Here is an 18,572-nt window from a genome sequence, read left to right on the forward strand (position 1 = left end):
TGTCCTAATTTTTCTGAGGTCTACAAATATAATGATCCATCTCAGTGGCCTTTATCACTCACCGTGGGCACAGCCTTCCTTCCGGTCCCCACTGCAGCAGACCTTCTCCCCTGGCAGGGGAGAAGGGGCACAGTGATCCTTGGTAAGGGCTTACAAAGGTCTCATGGGGGAAGAAGTCCAGGGAGGCCGCCCCTGCCCTCATCCTAGCCCCCGGCCGAGTGAGGCAGAGTTCATCCCTCCTTGTAGACCCCTCCTGATGAAGATGCCTTTGAGCTCGCTGGGTGAGCAACACAAAGCACGTTCTGAGGAAGATTCCTGATGCTGTCACGTGGAGACAAGCTGCCACTGTTTTTAGACAGAGACTCCTAGGCCCTGGGAGAAGCAGCTGAGGGGCTGTGAATCTTGGAAGACCCTCCCCCCACCTATAAGTGTCTAGTAAATTCCAACTGCTAGTGGCAAGATACAATGGTTCTGCTTGCTGGTCCCGCCCCTGGCGAGTCCCTCCATTCACCTCTAGCAGGAGCGGTCTAGAAAGGCCCAAAGCAAAGCATGAGGATTGTTGAAAGAGGCCTTGGGGTGGGCGTGCCCTCCAGGAGGCGAGAGCATCCCAGCAATGGGATACAGGCTCAGACCATGAGACCTGAAACACTTGAACCTCAGCTTCTGCTCAGATTAACAACACTGTTCCCCTCCACGGAAGGGGATGCCACAGGGGCTTAGTCCACACGCTCAGGCAGGGTAGCCAGGTCTCCAGCTGTGCATCGAGGACTGAGACAGAGCCTGACCCTGGGTTCTCGCCTGCACTGGCCCTGGGCCACCCCACCAGCAAGCCGTGGCCCGCTGCAGAGAGGAGACATGGGCCGCGCTGGGCAAAGCCAGGAGGGGCAGGTAGTCAGCAACTGCCAAACTCCACTTGTCCCACAGTTGTCTCTGTGATCCTCCAAGAGACTGAAGGGACTGGGACACAAGGTCACCTGGCCACCTGTCAGTCACTCTGGCCAGCTGGTGGCTAATCAGGCAGGGATAGCTGGGAGCCACCCTCATCAGATGTCAGGCCCATGCCCAGGTGTCGTGAGGCATCTTTCGTATAAAGGTCCTCTCTGAACCCATCAAAGTGCCTGCTGCTGGTTTCAACTTCCCAAGGAAGAGGAGAGGAAGAAAGTACTCAGAGGCCTTGGCTCAGGTACGAAACATGGAGTGTGTCAGCAAGAGGAACAGTATCAAGGAACCGGGAGAGCTGTGGGTCTCAGTCTGGGGGCCAGTTCGGGTCTTCGGAAACACCTTGCTGGCTCCGCATTCCTTGGTTGGTATACTGAACGAGAAGAACAATAGCTCAAATAACCAAAAGCAGCGGCAATTAAAAACTCCTGGTTCTGGGTTCTGAGATGAATTTATAGTGTGTGGGTTTTTTAAAACCCCAATGATACATTCATATTTTATCAATATTTTACTACGGTCCTCACGGTGCTACTAAACCTGGATGAAAAAGGAAAGGTTTATCTGACTAGCTACTGCAGAGTCTCCAGATATTTATTTCATTTTGCCTATTTTCCTCCACACTAGTCCTTTTAGGATTACAGGCTGTGTGGATAGGTGAAACTCAGTTTCATTCCCCAGATCCGCCACTTAACCAGCCCCATGACTCTGGACAGCTGGATGGAAAACTTAGTTTGCTCATCTCTAAGGTGGGAATGTAACACTGACCTCATGGGACAGTTGTACAGGATAAACGTGGCAAAGTGCCTGGTGTGGGGCTCGGCACATAATGGGAAGTTAGTTAAAAAACAGCAGCTTGTTCTTGTAATTTTGTCTTTGATACTGTGGGCACCCACTGGGTGTCTGGCTTGGCCTTTCCTGGGCACCCCCCTGCCCACTGGAAGTCAGTGAGGGGAGCCCAGGATAGTGGCAGGATGGCCGGTTTAGGCAGGGCATTCAGTCCTGGTGAACCTGACAGCTCTTTCCCCGTGGCAAGCATTCCTTGCCAACTCCATGAGGCGGAATGCAAACACCAGGCGAGTTCCGTACCATGCCCCAGCCTGCCAGGATGCACTCCTAGAAGCAGATACGTGCAGGCTCCAGCCCGTCAGAAGAATTCATTAGGACAGTCTGTGATATGGTGCTGAAACCGGAGGCTCGTTCAGGCAGGCCGGGGATGGGGAAGTCTTGTCCCTGCTGAACCTCTCCAGCTGATAAAGGCAGCCTCTGCTGGCAGATTTCATTTTTCACTGGGCCATCTGCATCCAGTCAAGGATAACTTGTCTTTCCCAAAAAGCTCCTCGTCCGCATCAACCCCACACAACTTCCCCCCTCCGTGAGTCAGGGCACCACTCCTGGTGCCTGGGGTCATGGGGACGGTGTGGTGTCAACAAACCAGTGTCATCATAATACAGACAGAAGCATTGAAGTGGCCGAGTGTTTATGCGGTTGATGCCCTGTTGCTTTTTATCAGCCCGAGTTATTGCCTATTTAGTTCTGGGTTAGCTGGTCTAAAATCTTCAGAGCAGTGTTTTTATTTTCTTAATTTTGTCATTGCTGTTATCAGCTTTTATCACCTGTGTATATAGGGAATGTTACTCCTCTCTGCGGTCATTCTTATTCTTTATCCTTCCCCTCTCACTCTCTCCTTTTTCATTCCCTCCCTCTACTTCTCTCATGCAGGTTGGAAATTCCCAGTTTGAGAGGGCCGGTCTAGCTCTTCCTTCTGACTCTGGGGTTCTTGTGTCAGTCCTGAGGGGACATCTTAGAGGACACCTTCCATCCTTGTGGAAGGCTTATTGGTTTGGGGGCAGCTTAAGAGAAGGATCAAGTTCTTGCCTTCACATCTACCTCATCCGCCGCCTTTTTGTGATTGCCAAAAAGTTTAAGGCCAACTGTAGTGGCTTGGGTCTTCCCAGAACATCCCTTCGGAGCTGAGGTTGGCCAGAAGGAGCTCTTACCCTGCAGTGGGCACTTCCTGCCCACAGCTAGAGAAAAGACATACCCTGCTAGCCACTGTTGTCCAACCACTACCAGTAGAACTGCTTTTATGGACCTTCCAGAGACAGGGACATTTAAACTAGGTTAAGGATTGATGTCATTCACTGCCTAACTTAAAATCAGAGATAAGTTTATAACTTCATTCATTTAGCAGTCATATATTGTGAGCCTCCTATGTGTCTGGCTCCTAGTTCAGAGATGAAGCAAGCATGGCCCTCTCCCCAAGGGACCTCACAATCTAGTAGGAGAAGCAGAAATTTAAGCAGATAATACAGGGGTGGGCAAAGGATCGAGAATGAGCTTTGCCTAAAGAGGCTAGGGAAGGCTTACCAGACAATATTTTTCAGCCTGGACGTGAAGGATGCATTCCTTCCTTTCTTAGAAGGAAAAGAAGGAGAAGAACACCCCAGACAGAAGGAACTGTAAGAATTAAAAGGACCAGGAATATCTTGGTACACCTGGAACCATAGTGGGGAAGGAAGGCAGTGGGCCATGTCCAAAAAGACTCCTGCTTTCTCAAGATGGTATGTCCTCAGAGCTGGCTACCCAGTGGTGCGTGGAGCTGGCTTCCACTGCCTTGTGAGAGCCAGCTGTTACTTATGTAGGACTTCTGCAAGCCGGTTGTCAAAACATTAGTAGCTTGAATTGGGAGTGTTTATACCGTGGAAATTGGCAAGTGCTGCAAAGCAGGACTGCTCTTGTTAGTTTGTTTTTTAGAGAGCCAGTTTACACACACTGCTGTAGGCTGCTCTGGGTGGTAGATGTGTAGTTACATCCCAGTAGAGTCTGGGCAACGTGTCTCTCTGTACTCAGAGTCAGTTATTCCCTTCTCCCAAAGGCCCGGCTGTGTGGTTCTTCTTCAACAGCTGCTCCTAAAGGATGAGGTCAAAGAGAAATAGAACAACAATCTGATTCTATCTGTTTCGAAGATGGCTTGGTTTGCGAGGCCTGTGTCCCTGCCTACGTTCTTGTACTTCCTCCCACGTGCCTATTCTAAAGCCTCCGTCACTTTAGAACCTAGGGTCAGTCCCCCCTGTGATCAGTTCCACGCCCTTGATTTCCTCTCTCGTGGGTGGGACAGCACTTGTCCAGAAAGAGATCCTGCAGGGCAGGGGCTGGGCCTCAGACCCTGGAGATCCCAGCGCAGCCAAAGTCAAGAAAGGACTGACTTTTTAAAGAAATATATTTTTCTTCCTTTCACTGAATTGACCAGTTATTTCACTGTCAGTTGCCATAGCCTTGGCCTTGATAACTGTGTGTATAGTTGCTCAGGCCCTGAAACCTGTGGCCATAAACAGTTGTCCCAGGGCAGTGTGATAGAAGGAGTCAAAACACGTTCAGACCGTGGCTTTGCTGCTGACCAGTGTTGGCAAATGTATACGAGTTATTTGACTTCTCTGAACCTCATTTTCTTCATCTGTGTCGTGGAAATAGAATAACGAGCTCACTTCATAGGGTTGCTGTAAAGATTAAACTAGACTATGTGTACAAAGTACCTGGCTTTGCTAGTTAATGTCTTTTTCCCTCCCCTATTGCCCTGACTACTCCCACCCACTGCCTTATCTTCATTTAGTGAATTGAGGCTGATGCTAACTTTTTTTTAAAAAATCAATGACCGATCTACCTGCATTTCTTCTGCTGGACCCCATTCGTTAGGTTAGGGGAACAGTCAGTGACCCATCCGGGGAGAGAACTTACAGCTGTGGCTTTATTATCACTATGCTCTAATCTCTCTGAATCTGTAACATGTGGATAATAATAGGTTTGCAGTGAGTATCATAAGAGATAGTGCATTTAAGGTACTTAGCAATTTGCCTGGCACATTGAGAGCCCTCAGTGATGGAAGCCGCTATGATCTAAATTGCTGTGATGAAATAGGCTTGAAAGGATTCTGAGTCAAAGGACCATAGAACTGGAAGGGAGCTTAGAATCCAGTCTTCTTGTTTGCAGACAAACAAAGGGCCACATAATGAGTGGCAGAGGCAGGACTCAAATCCAGGTATCCCAACTCAGAGTCCAGAGTTCCCTGCATCTAACCAGCAGGAAATGGTTAATCCTTGCACAGGACTTTGTTGTTGTTGTTTTTTTCCCTATCGAAGCTGGAAGACCAGAACAACCCTCAAGGAAGATCATTAGTACTGGGGTTTGTTATTTTGAGGCTAATTAGGACTCACATTGCTGTGTTCCCCAAGGGAGAAACTGTAAGAGAAGGCTGGGGCTTCATTTCCAGGAATATGGAAGCTGTTACACGTTGCCTCTGAGCACACCCCCAGTGGGGACCAGAGTCCCTGAGAGCTTATGGGACATACATCATCCAGAAATCTGGCTGCCTTGAGCCAAATACAAATACAGACAAGACCCGAAACTGAGGTTTCAGCTCTCTTTAGCAAAATGAGGCATTTTAGCAGATAAGACAAAGCTGGGGAAATTGGCAAAAATCAAATAGCCTCAAAACAAATGTATCTGGAGAAGAATATTGACCATATGTAAAGTGTGTAAAAGTGATTTTTAAGTAGATTTTTTTTCCCTTTTCTATTCTTGTGTGTTTATTTTGGCCATTAGCTCGAGATGACTACTGACATTCTTGACTCTTGAAAATCTTCCTCTAGGAGCTGGTCTCATTTTTGCATTTTTTGCCCTTGTTTTAATCTGAAACACCCCGGACACATAAGCATGGGAAAGGAGGGGGTGAGGGGAGGTGAGCCCATCGCTCTGTCTCATGTGGTATCTTTACACTGACTCCTAGTTAGTGGAGCAGAGTGGTGAAAATCCAAGGCTTTAGAGCCCACAGTCCCGAGTTTGTATCCAGCTCTGCCGCCATACTCCTCATATGATCCTGAGCAATCATGCACCTTCTCTCAATCTCATTCTCTTATCTTCCAAAAGGAAATAATAATAGAACTGGCCTGTATCAGTCTGGGTCCAGTCAGGAGACAGAAACCACATAGTGATATGAACAGGGGTGGTTTAATCTAAAGAAGTATTAAACTCAGATAGGTGCTTAATTACAAAGCTATAAAGAGAATCCTAAAGGGGACGCCAGGGCTGAGGGCAACTACCCAAGGAAGGACAAACACGGCCTTCCTGTGGCTGAGGTTCAGACTCCGTTGGAGAAGGTATGGGTGGAGCCCACCTGGTCTGCTGGGTTGTTTGGCCCAGAGCTGTTCCAGTGGCCAGGCAGTAGGAAACAGCACACGTACAGGTGAGCCAAGGTGGGTGGGCAAAGAGAAGTAGGGTGTTGGGAGTCTCCTTCCTGGCAGGTGACACTTGGCCTGGCATTCATGGTGTTGATGTTGGGAGGCCATGGTAAACAGTTGTCCAGGGCACAAGCAAGCAGAGGCTGGTGGGCAGATGTACAGGGGATTAGGGAGCCTGGGGAACACTTGGAGTGTTTGCATCAGGAAGGCCAGAGCGAGGTGGTCACTGGGCTCCGGACAGGGCTCAAGGTTGCTGCGGAACTAGGCATCCTGGGTGGGATAGAACACCACTAGACATCTCCACACGTGCATGGGCAGATGCACAGAGCAGTAGCAACAAGCAAAGGCAAAACAGCACATCAAAACCAGGAAAACTTCTTCCTCCTGTAATGTCTCTCCATTGCCCTCTACTGACAAAGCTTAACACTGTGCTTAGTGTGAAGAAGAAATACATCAAGAATCCCGTCTATCATTGCAAAGCAGGTACTGAAGGGTGAATTTGGAGCTGAGAGGCAATAAACTGATTAACTGGAACAAGACTTGAAAGAGTTGTTTGAGAGATTAATTGAAAGAGACCGTGGAGGGTCTTTATCACAATGCCTGATAACTTTCAGTAAATGGAATCTGTCCTCTTGATTCCTATTGATTCACCAATAGGAGAAGGGATAAATAAATAAATTGTGGTACATTCATACAATGGAATGCTATTTGGTAATAAAAAAAAAGAATGAATGAATGATCAATGCAGCAAAATGGATGAATCTCAAAAAATTTTGAATGAAAGAAGCCAGAAATAAAAGAGAATGTACTGCATGATTCCTTTTATATGAAGTTCAAGAAAAGGCAAAATTACTCATAGATAGAAACCAGAACTGTGGTTGCCTATGGAGAGTGGGGAAGAGGGCATAAGGGAATTTCTAGGGTGATAGAAATGTTCTCTATCTTTATTGAGGTTTTGATTACGTGGGTGTATACATTTATCAAAAGTCATCAAACTGTACACTTAAAATCAACACATTTCATTGATTTTACCTCAGTTAAAAAAATACTCCAGTTTGCCTCATCATCTTTGAGGAGGAGGAAGGGAAAAGAATGTTTGGAGTAAGGTCAGTAGATAAAATAAGAATGGAGATGCGGTAAAGATTGTTGAGGCTGGTTGTTGAGTACATGGCGGTTTAGTGTACTTCTCTCTCTACCGTTGTACATGCTGAAAATTTCCATAATATTTTTAAAAAATTAAATGCAAAAGCCAAAGTAGAAGAACCCAAGAAATTCTCTTTCATAATAGAAGCAGACAAGGATGTCCCTTGTTACCACTGCTATTTAACAGGAATTGGCAACAGTGGCAATGACTGTTCAAGGATATATGGAGACAAGAGATAATGGCATAATACAAAATACAAAAATAGAAAAGTTTTGAACAGATACTTCATCGAGGAAGATGCACAGGAAAATATATTCAAAATATCACTTATTTGTAGATTACATAATTATATAGCTCGTTGATCTCAGGAAAGCACCCAAGAAAGATTAGTGAGAGAAAATGAGTCCAGCAGCTGAAAATATAAGAAAATTCACTAGAATGGATTTTATTTGTGCCTTGTATGTGAAATACAACTTTGATAGAACAAATTCTCTTAAGCATTACACTTTAAACACCAAATACATACAGATGTCTTAACACAAAAATACTGGTATTTTTTGTCTGATTCTCTTGCCATGTCTATACTTAAGTATTCAAAGTCCCCCCAGTGTTTGAATTAAGGAAGCTTTTACCCTCCAAGGAAACAATTTCATTATCCCAAACACTTTTGGGGTTACCTTTAGTATGTTTGAGCCTGGATGCTGACTACAAAACTTTCCATGGGACTGATGGGACCCAGTGAGCTTTATTTTTGGTCCTGTATCTCAGGCTCCCCTGGATTCAGGTCACACAAATGCCTAACCCTTGTCTCTACTTTCAGAAGTCTGTATACCTCCCAATCTGTTACTTCACTTAACTGGATTTTGCATTTCTTTGATTCTTAAGATATTTAAATGTCTCTGGTCTAGTTTTAAAGACCTCTAAACTTGGTAGAATCCTGCATTCTTTTAATATTTTTCCAGTGTTGGAGTCCAACAACAAATAAAAGATACTGAAACAACACCCAGCTGGATCCTGGATATTTCTCGTTGCATTGTCTGACCTTGTGCTCACAACTTTCAAAGTTATCCTATTGACAATGAAGACAGGACAGGAATTTGAAATGCTGTAACTATTTAGAGGTAAATGTCCCTTGAATTCCATTTTTCTCTTATGAAGTTGCTATGTTCATAATGATAATATTTAAAGGAAATAAATTGCCTCTGGTGCCTCATAAATCAAAACTGTCCCTTGTACCAAATGGTACTTTTGCCCAGGAAAATTAATTCCTCTCTCTGAGGGGCAAGTACTAATTAATTCCTCTCTCTGAGGGGAAAGTATTAATATTAAAACCCTAGGAGAATTTGCCCCAGTCTTCTAACAAGTACTTGTGTGCCCAGATGTGTAGACGGAGAACTCTCTTTGATGACAACATGAGATTGAAATCAGAGTGAAGAAAAGAATCAACTCATTGCTTTTGTCGCTGCTGATGATATTGCCGAGAAAGGGCTGCCCCACCTCTGACGCCCACCCAGCTCCCCATCAAAAACAAACCAGCCTGGAGTTAATCCTAGCAATGGACCCAAGTTTCCCTCCTGCCTCCTCCAGGGGATATTGGCAAATTCCTGAAAGTGCACTCAGGGTAGTTTTGCTTTCTCTGTATTTGGTTCATGCTAATTCATAACCCCACTTCAGCAGGCAAACTGCCATCCTTTATCTGTTAATCCAAGGGATTCAGAATAAGAGCATGGACATGGATACAGCTGTGGAATAACCCTTTTCCTTGCTCTCCTCTCATTTATTTGCCTTCTTTTTGTCCCCCCCCACCCCCACCCCACCCTCCGATGGCTCTCAGAGCATGGTTTATTGAAGCATAGCCCAGACCGGAATATAAAACTAAAAAATACTAACAGCACTTCATATTTATTAAGCACTTAACTATGTGCCAGCCACTGGTCTAAGTGCTTTCCGTAGATCGTTTAATCCCCACAATCCAATGACACAGCTGCTTCCGAGGCATCTCCACTTGGATCTCCCACAGGTATCAGCAAATCAACATGTTCACAATGGAACCCATCACCTTCCTCCCCAACCCTCCTCCTTCTCCTCCTCAGTGGCTCCAAAGTGGCTCCAACCAGAAACCTGGGAGTCATCCTGGACTCCTCCTTCCTTATGCCCCCATCCGACATCCAATCACTCATGATGCCCTAAGTCCAAATCTAAACCTCTCTCCACTGCTTCCACTTGTCCCCAGCCCCCAACCCCATCATCTGTCTCTGGATTATCATAACAACCTCATAATTATCCTCTCCGTCATCAGTCTTGCTCCCTATAATCTATACTGGCTCAGCAGCCAAGAGGGACTTGGGTAAAATGCAAGTCACCTCACCTCATCACCTGGTTCCCTTAGGATAAAGCCTAAACTTCCCAGGGGTTTACCAGGGCTTTGAACACCTGAACCTTACCTTGCCCCAAAACTCATAGCTCCAATAATCTACTTTATTCTCTCTCATCTCTGAGCTTTTGTTCTAAACTTTGTTTGAATCCCTCCCTCTATAGCTTCCTCTTCCCATTTTTCCCAAACCCCTCTTATTCATCCTCCAGGTCTCAGCCTAAACAGAGAAGCATTTCCTGATCCCCAAGCCTCCTACCCCTGTGACCCCTCACACAATCCCACATTTCTCCTATTATTGCACTTACCATGCCATGCTAGACTTTAAACCTCCTATGGTAGGCAGAATAATGGCTCCCCAAAGATGTCTTAATCCCTAGAACCTATGAATATGTTTCCTTACAAGGCAAAAGGCATTTTGCTGATGTGATTAAGTTAAGGATTTTTAAATGGGGAGATTATCTTGGATTTTTGAGGTGGACCTTACATATAAATAGGAAAAGAGACGGGAGAGTCTGAATCAGAAAAGGAGATACGATAAAGGAAGCAGAGCTCAGAGCGATGTAGGGCCATGAGCCAAGGGGCAGCCTCTAGAAGCTGCAAATGGCACAGAAACAGATTTTCCCCTAGAGCTCCCAGAAGGAATGCAGCCCTGATGATGCCTTGATTTTAGCCTAGTGAGGACCATTTTGGACTGCTGATCTTCAGAAGTATACTATAAAAATATTTACGTTGTTTTAAGCCACTAAGTTTGTGGTAATTTCCTGTAACAGCAATAGAAAACAAACACATCCTCTGTGCAGATTTTGTTCCCTCTATATCACTGGCACCTAGAACGGTGACTGGCTCATGGTATGTACTCAATAACATGTGGCAGATGCTATTTTGGGGAATATTATCCTCTATTTTTCTCCTAGCTTTCTGCTATCCCTCTTCCTACTCTAGCAGCTAGTCCCTGGGTTCTTTTCCTCAGGAAACAGGTATGACAAGAAGAAATGGCCAGCTGGTCCTGCTTTTTAATTTTTATGTATTTTTATATTTGTATTTGCCAAAAAGTCATGAAGGGAATGACTCTAAGAAGAAATTACCAAGATTTAAAAGAAGGAGGGATTTCTCTTGAAGACCAGAAAAACATTCCTTGAGGGAGGAGGAGGTGGAAAAAGAAAATGCGGCTTGAGAAGGGAGAAGGCAAGCCCCCAGGAGGGGTGGCTGAGTGATGAGTTTTAGGTAGTCAGGGTGGAGGAGGACCCTAGGCAGCCCAGCTGAATATCTAGTGCCCTCCCAGCCCGGAGGGGCCAGGCAGACAGGAGAAGCGTCTCAGTGGGTACCTACACACACAGATTCCTGGAACAGCAGAAAGACCACCTTCCAAGCTTTGGCAGTGAGTCCCCCTGAAACATAGGCTAGAACTTTTAACGTTGACCAAGATTAGACCTCAGTGATGTGGGAGTCTGACGTATAGGAATTAAGTTCCATTCTAAGAAAATAAAGTTATATTGCGTATGCTCTTGAATGTGTGGGTTGAAATTCAAACCCACCACTTGCATCCATCAGATGAACGAACCACTCCATGGCTTGATGTCTGTGCTTCTTGCTTTCACATATCTGCAAAAGTCAACTCTGTTATGGCTTAAGTAACCATCCTGCCACACTGCAAAACTCTTTCTTAGCTGTCAAAGAAAATATATTTTAATATCCCATACCACAGCAAGTGATTTAAGCCTATTTTTTAGATTTTTGAAATGAAAATTTGGATCTCTAAGCCTAATATTTTTCGTGTGTTCATTCATTAGTTCAATGCATTCAGATAGCAAGATTATATAGTATAGTGCTTAAGACCAAACACTCTGCTGGGTGTAAATCGTTGCTCTTTCTCTTGCTAGCTGTGTAACCCTGAGCAAGTCACTTAACCTCTTTACAAGAAGCCTATGAACTAGGCTAACACACGGGCTTCTTGTCAAGATTATTTGAGCTAATATATGTAGAATACTACTGTTTGCATGAGCTGCCTAATTTACTTGTGTTGAACCTTTAAAAAAATCTGATATATGCATAAAGATTGAACTAATGTCGCGTGCTGTAACTGGAGATAAAGAGAGACGATAGCTCGATATGAAAAGCACCCTGCTGGTGGGTCAGGCTAGTTGTTTTTAGCCTGTGCAGGCTCTGTTCCAGACACCGGGAATGTCAATGAACAAAACAAAAAATTCTGCTCTTATGGCGCTTACATTGCATTGGGGAAAATAGAAAAAACATTAACAACTAACCCAAATGAATATTTACTAGGTCAGGTGAAGAACAGCAAATCAGGGTAAAGGGGACAGGTGTTCCATTTTGAATAGGGTCGTTATTTGGAAAGAGATCTGAGGGAGGTGAGGGAAGAGAATGTTCCAGGCAAAACAGCCAAGTGCAGAGGCCTGGGATGGGGCATCATCATGTACTTGAGGACCGGTAAGGAGGCCAGTTTGTTGGGGCCAAGTGGGCAAGTAATGGATGAGAAGTTTCAGGAGCCAGATCATGGAGGGAGCTTGCAGGGAATTGTAAAGACTGTTGTTTGCATTCTGTCCGGGAAGCCATTGGAGAGTTTTGAGCAGAAGAGTAACATGATCTGACTTAAAAATTAAAAGGATCATGACCCAGCAATTCCAATCCAAGGTATATACCAAAAATATTGGAAACAGGTGTTCAAACAAAAACTGGTAGGAGAATGTTCACAGCAGCACTGTTCATGGTAGTCAAAGGGTGGAAACAACCAAATGTCCATCAACTAATCAATGGATAAACAAAATGTGGTCTATCCAGAAAATATAATATTATTCAACTATAAAAAAGAACACACGGTATAACATGGGTGAGACGTGAAAACATGCTAAGTGAAAGAAGTCGGGCAAAAAAGGTCACATATTGTATGATTCCATTTAAACGAAATGTCCAGCATGGGCAAATACATAGAAAAAGAAAGCAGATTAACAGCTGCCAGGGGTGGGGGAAGGAGAGAATGGGGAGTGCCTGCCTACTAGGTATGGGTTTTCTTTGGGAATGATGAAATGTTTTAGAACTAGATAGAGGGGATGGTTGCACAATGTGGTAAATGCACTAAAAGCCACTGCATTGTGCACTTTTACATGTTTAATTTCATTTTATGTGAATTTTAACTCAATAAAAAAAATTTTTTTAAAGATCCCTCAGGCTTCTGTATGGGGAACAGACCGAAGTGGGGTAAGGATGAAGATCTGTAAGGAGGCTCTTGCCACAGCCCGAGAGAGGTGGCTTGGACAGGCTGGTAGTGGTGGAGGTGGTGAGAAGTCGGCAGATTTGTATACACAACCTAAAAGGAGAGTTCCTAGGTGTCCCTTCTGAGGCTCGGTTCTCGTGGGACCCCACGGGCTCTCTCTGTGAGAGTTCCGGTATTTACTCCCAACACTGAGCAGGACTAGATCTAGGAAGCCTGGGTATTGCTCATCTCAAGGCAAGTCCTGGGCCCGAGGACGGCCACAGTGATGGGGTGCTGTGGGCCACAGAGACCTTTTGCCTGGGACAATATGCTGGAGTCCCATTACCCGTGATGAAGGATTACACTCCACTTAAGAGTGGATACCGTGTTAAATGTCTATATAAACGGTTTTCTTCCGACCCATCAATAAACATTGCTTTGAGAGAGAGATTACCAAATGCACTGATGTGTCTTAATTGTCCAGAACAATGACTCAGCGCCACTTGGTCAAGATTTTCTTGACTTAGCAGCTGTCCGGAAAGTGACAAATTTATGATTTGAGAGCAGTTTCATTTTTCTGCCTGAATCACACAATAATTTGTGGGAATTAGCTACCTGATAAGATAAGGGGGTGAGGCTGGGGAGATGTGGAGGGGAGGGGAGAGGGCATTCAATTCCCCTCAGTGTTCCAGGGAGGGCTGTGGAATTTTCGGCGCAGCCCTGGACACACTGCAGGGACCATTAAGGGATTAACTGGCCCTGATGGGGCGGCCGTGCAGCGGTGAGGTTAGTAAATCACGGGAGGCCGGGTCATTATCCTGGGAATTCATTCAAGTTGTATCCTCAGAGACACCAGCTATCATCCGGAGTCTTCAAGGAGAACACCAAAACCCGAAGCTGAACTCCGGGACTCGAAGGGCTGAGACTTCCAGGTCACAGGCAAAAGCATTGCTTTCTCTTTTTTGGCATAAACCCTCTCCAAAATCTTAAATCCCGCCTTCATTATCAGCACATTTTTGTGGGGGCAATCCATTGCAAGTTTACTTCTCTCCACCAAAATTGTATCAACTTTGCATTTATTTCCGTCAGAAAAAAAATTTTCTTTTCTGAAATACGAGGGCAAGTGTATTAGACAAAAGGAAGTTTTCTTCCGTGGCATTTGTCAACAGCAGAGGCTTAGGTTGTTGCCTTTCCTCTTTCTTTGTACGTGGTTTTTCTTTTTATCAGGCGGAGGTGGGAGGAGGTGTCTTATTTCACTTAAACATGGAACTATTTTTAAAAAACCACCCTAATTCATCTGGCGTTATGGAATATGGAGGTTCTTGACAAAGGCAATGAGTGGAAATAAAAAATGTATTTGAATTGCTTGTGTTTCACTCCCCAGATGCCCAGCAAAACGGCAGCAAATCTTTTCCCCTGTCCCTTTTCAGGACATTTATTAATTATGCTGCCGAGTGAGACTCTGTTTGAGGAATCTGTCTGTGTGTCCTCATGGACTGATCTGAAAGATCAATTTGGCAGAAAGAGAGGATTTTGTGTTGCTGGTTTAAGGGCCCTAACGCGCCACTGCTGAAGGGGTGTTAACAGATGAGGTGGAAGCATTCTGCTCGATTCAATCAAGTAAACTGCTACCAAGCAAAGGTCCTGAGGGCGTCGGGCCTGGGGTGGGTGGCCTGACAAATGAACTGAGGAACAAGCCCACTGGGAGCGGGAGGCAAGTGTGTGGTTAAGAGTCCCATAGCTTGGATGAAGTCCTGACGCCGCCACCTTTAGTCTGTGACTATGGACAAGTCATCTGATGTTTCTGAGCCTCAGTCTCTTCCTTAATAAAGTGAGTAATGGTACTTTCTATTTAGGGTGGTTTTGAGGATCAGGAGAGGTAATATTCATGAAGCGTCTTATACAGAGTAAGAACTATGTAGCTAGCTATTATTATCTTTGTTTGGGGGGCAAAGGATTGCTTCCTTTGCTGTGTCCAGGAAAAACACAGATCATGCCCAGGGATGCTTTCTGGTTCAGTGCTGGACTGTGCTTTGTTTGTGGTGACTTGCCTAATTTCACCTAGTGGAGGGGAAAGAACATTGGACTTGGGGTCAGAAAACTTGGTTTCAAGTGCCTTCTCTTCCACTAATGAGAAGAGCGCACTTGGTGAAAATTCCTTAGTCTCTCCAAGCCTCAGTTTCCTAATTTGTCACGTGGGGACACTCATCTGGTGCTCACTGATATATTGTGAGGTTCAAATTAGATAACTGATTCATGGGGCTGTACTGTGTAGGCTGGAAAGCACTCTAGGGATGAAAGATGGTGGTAGTAATGAATGAGCTATTGGATAATAGGCTATTGATGCCATGGGCCATCCCAATACCCTCTGATGGGCTTGGTCTCAAGGAGGGACAGGGGATGGAAGATAGGAGGGGTCAGAATGATCTTAACTCCATAAATGCTTTCACTTTCTGGACGTGGGACAGAAGTGTCACCCTCGCCCGAGATGCCAGGTAGACCTTTGCAAGACCTAGGCCTTGTCTTGCAGCAGCTCTGCTGTATCACTAAAATCACATTGATAATAGCTAACTTAATCACCTCATTCTCCTGCCTCCCCTGGAAGAGCCATTCTGAAGTGTGGTGATTAACCCTGTCCGGCTTAAGCTCAAGAGGCCTGGGCATGTGCGCAGCAGATGGAGTGGCTCCAGTAAATGTAACTGGCCTCCATTCCCCAAGGCCAGGGGAAACGGAGCAGAAGCTGACCCACGCCTGCTCTCGGCAGCTCGTGGTTTCGCGGTGGGAGGAAAGCAGCAAAGGCAGACCAGGACTTAATTCAGAGGAGGGACCGATCTCTCTTCTTTGCACGGCTGAGCTCCCTTTTACATACCGTGTGATATGCTAAGCTGAATGGTTTTGTAAAAACCCACGCTCAGAGCAATAAATGTTCCTGAATGCAAAGTGCCTTTTTTAGTACTTTTTTGTTTGTTTGTTTGTTTGGCCGCAGCATGTGGGATCTTATTTCCCCGACCAGGGATCGACCCTCGCCCCTTGCACTGGAAGCACGGAGCCTTAACCACTGGACCACCAAAGTCCCCTTAATACTTTTATCTGTTCTACTCACCACCTTAGCAGGGAGCAGCTCTGGGTCAGATGGGAGGGAGGTCATGATTTAAAACACGAGATACCCAATTTCTCTGCATCGTCAAATACCCCCTAGATGTAAGACTTCCCTGTGAATGGTGCCCAGGTTTGGAACTGTGGAAGCTGGGTTCATCGCTCCCTTGCCTGTGTCAGCTCTGCTTCTTTCTGATGAGGACTCATCGTGGGCTATTACTGGCATCAGTCTCTAAGAACAGAGATCTTTGATCAAAATGCTTTGTGTTGTAGACCTCTGCAATGTAACCTAAAATCATCTGAGGAGACCATTCTGCATGCTTAATTTACTCTTTCCTCAATTTAAACAAATGCATTCAGAAATGTACTTCCAAGTTATTCCATGGCTTTCCAACTGAACTCTTTTAAATCCAGCAACCTTATATCTAAATTGCCCTGAGAGAGACCTTCCACATGACCTCGTATTCAGCCCCTTCTATTCTGGTCCACACCACAGTCTCCAGTAAGTATTGGTTCTCAGTCAAGATCAGTTGCCCAGAAATGGTAAGTGTGCACTGTCTGATTCAGTCATGGGCATGATTCCTATTTTTGGAGGCTAAATTTTCAAGAAAATTACTATTACAAAAGTAATGTTTGCTATCTGAAATAATTCAAAATGAAGTATATGGAATAAACGGTAAAAGTAATCCTTTCCCTTGATCCCACTTGCCTCAGGTATGGAATGTTCATATATATATAACATTTAAGAGAAAAACGGAATCATGCTGTATATACTGTCTGCAATTTATTTATTTTTTCATTAAAAAATATCTTGGATATCTTTCCATGAGTGTAAATTTTAGAGCAGGAAACAGGGGCCCGTGGATCCCCAGGGGAATCCACGAATGGACTTCAGGAGTTCATGCACCCTGAAATTTTATGTGAATGCACATGCATTTTCCACGGTTCATGGCATCTTACACGTCTCAGAGGGTTCAGTCACCCCCAAATCGTATGAACAAAAACACCCCAACCCCATATTCAAGGCTTTTTTGGTACTGGCTGCTCTAAAATCACAGTTAAAACTTTTAGACATCATTGTTGAATTGCCATTGTGATATATTAGTCTAATGATGACTTTTATGAAATTGCTTTTAAATGCTAAGTATCTTCAAGCACAGAAACTCACTCTAACTCAGTAACTTGCTCAGTAGACCACATTGTACCTCTCTTTGCTCTGTAAATTTTGCAGCAGCCTTGGGCCAAAGGCAATAAAATCTGACCTGGACAAATCTGTGTAGTAACAACTGTGCTATTAATGGGGTCTCTGTGCTGGGAGGCTGCGTGATGTTCCATCCAAACAAAATGGAAAGTGAAAGGCGAGTGAAAGATGGTCCTTAAGTCAGGTAACCATTTCAGAAAAGAAATGGTGAAAGAACTTGAAGTCTAGGTTGCAAATCACTTTCTAATTCTTTGTTTTCTCCAAACGTAGCACAGGTTAATGCTTGTTAAAAATTCTCCTAGCAACTCTCCAACCCTGCTTCATCACAGCTGGAAATTATCTCGTTAATTTATGCTTCCTTGTGTATTATTTGTCTCCACTGGCACCTCCCCAGAATGTGATCTGTCTTGGTAGTTTCTGTTTCCTCAGTTGCCTAGGAAAGTGCCTGGCAAACAGAACTTAATCAAATTCAGTTGAATGAATGAATAAATCAGTGAATGAATGCTGCCCTGCTATAATCAATGAGAACTGAACGCCTGGAAAGAGAGGTTGGGGTCCTTCACCCTTCCTAATTGTCAAGACACAGGCCCACATTCGCAAAGGAATAATGAAGAGAAAGATGCCCGTTTGCAAGTCACAACTCAGGGCTGCAGCAGCTCAGCCCTCAGCAAGCCATCAACTCCAGCTTTGAGGGGGTATGAAGGACAAACGTCCTTTCCATTCCCTGGCTATGGAATGGGAGAATGCTGCTTTTTTATTTTTAACCTCGTCTTCATTCTAAGATGACACAATGCACCAGCGTGTACCATGCAATGATTTCTCCCTCCGACACAAGTGGAAGGGGCTGAGTGGAGACGCGAAGCAGCTGCTTTGCTTTTCACCGGCACCCTGACCCTGTTCAGACCCAAAACAGTCAGCAGCCTGTCCTCTGGGCCTGCCAGGCAGCCCAAAGCCAGGTAAGGAGCCAAGGCTCCCGGGGGGAGAAGTGGCTGCCGCCCGCCCTCCACCACCCCCTCGCTAACACAGCCATGTCGTTTCTTGGACTCATAAATCCCAAGCCAGTATTTGATCCCACAAGGCAAGATTGCAGTTATCTGGGTGGATGGGCCTGTCACGGGGCCTGTAGACAAACCGCAGCCAGGCTGGGCCGCGCTGGATCATTAGTCACCAGGACAGAAGTTCTGCACCGGGTCAACCCCAGGGCCAGTCCAGCTCTGGCCTCGGACGGGGCCCCCAGAGGACAGCTCATTATTGTTCTCAGGAACTCAAAGTCAAGCCTTCCTGTTCTTTGGGAGGTGAGGGGGGAGGCAGGTGAGTAAATAAATCTCTCACATCTGTCGGCAGTGCTTTTCAAACACTAGTGTGCATAGGAA

The sequence above is a fragment of the Balaenoptera acutorostrata genome, chromosome 9, assembly GCF_949987535.1.
Source record: "Balaenoptera acutorostrata chromosome 9, mBalAcu1.1, whole genome shotgun sequence".
Lineage (NCBI taxonomy): Eukaryota > Metazoa > Chordata > Mammalia > Artiodactyla > Balaenopteridae > Balaenoptera > Balaenoptera acutorostrata.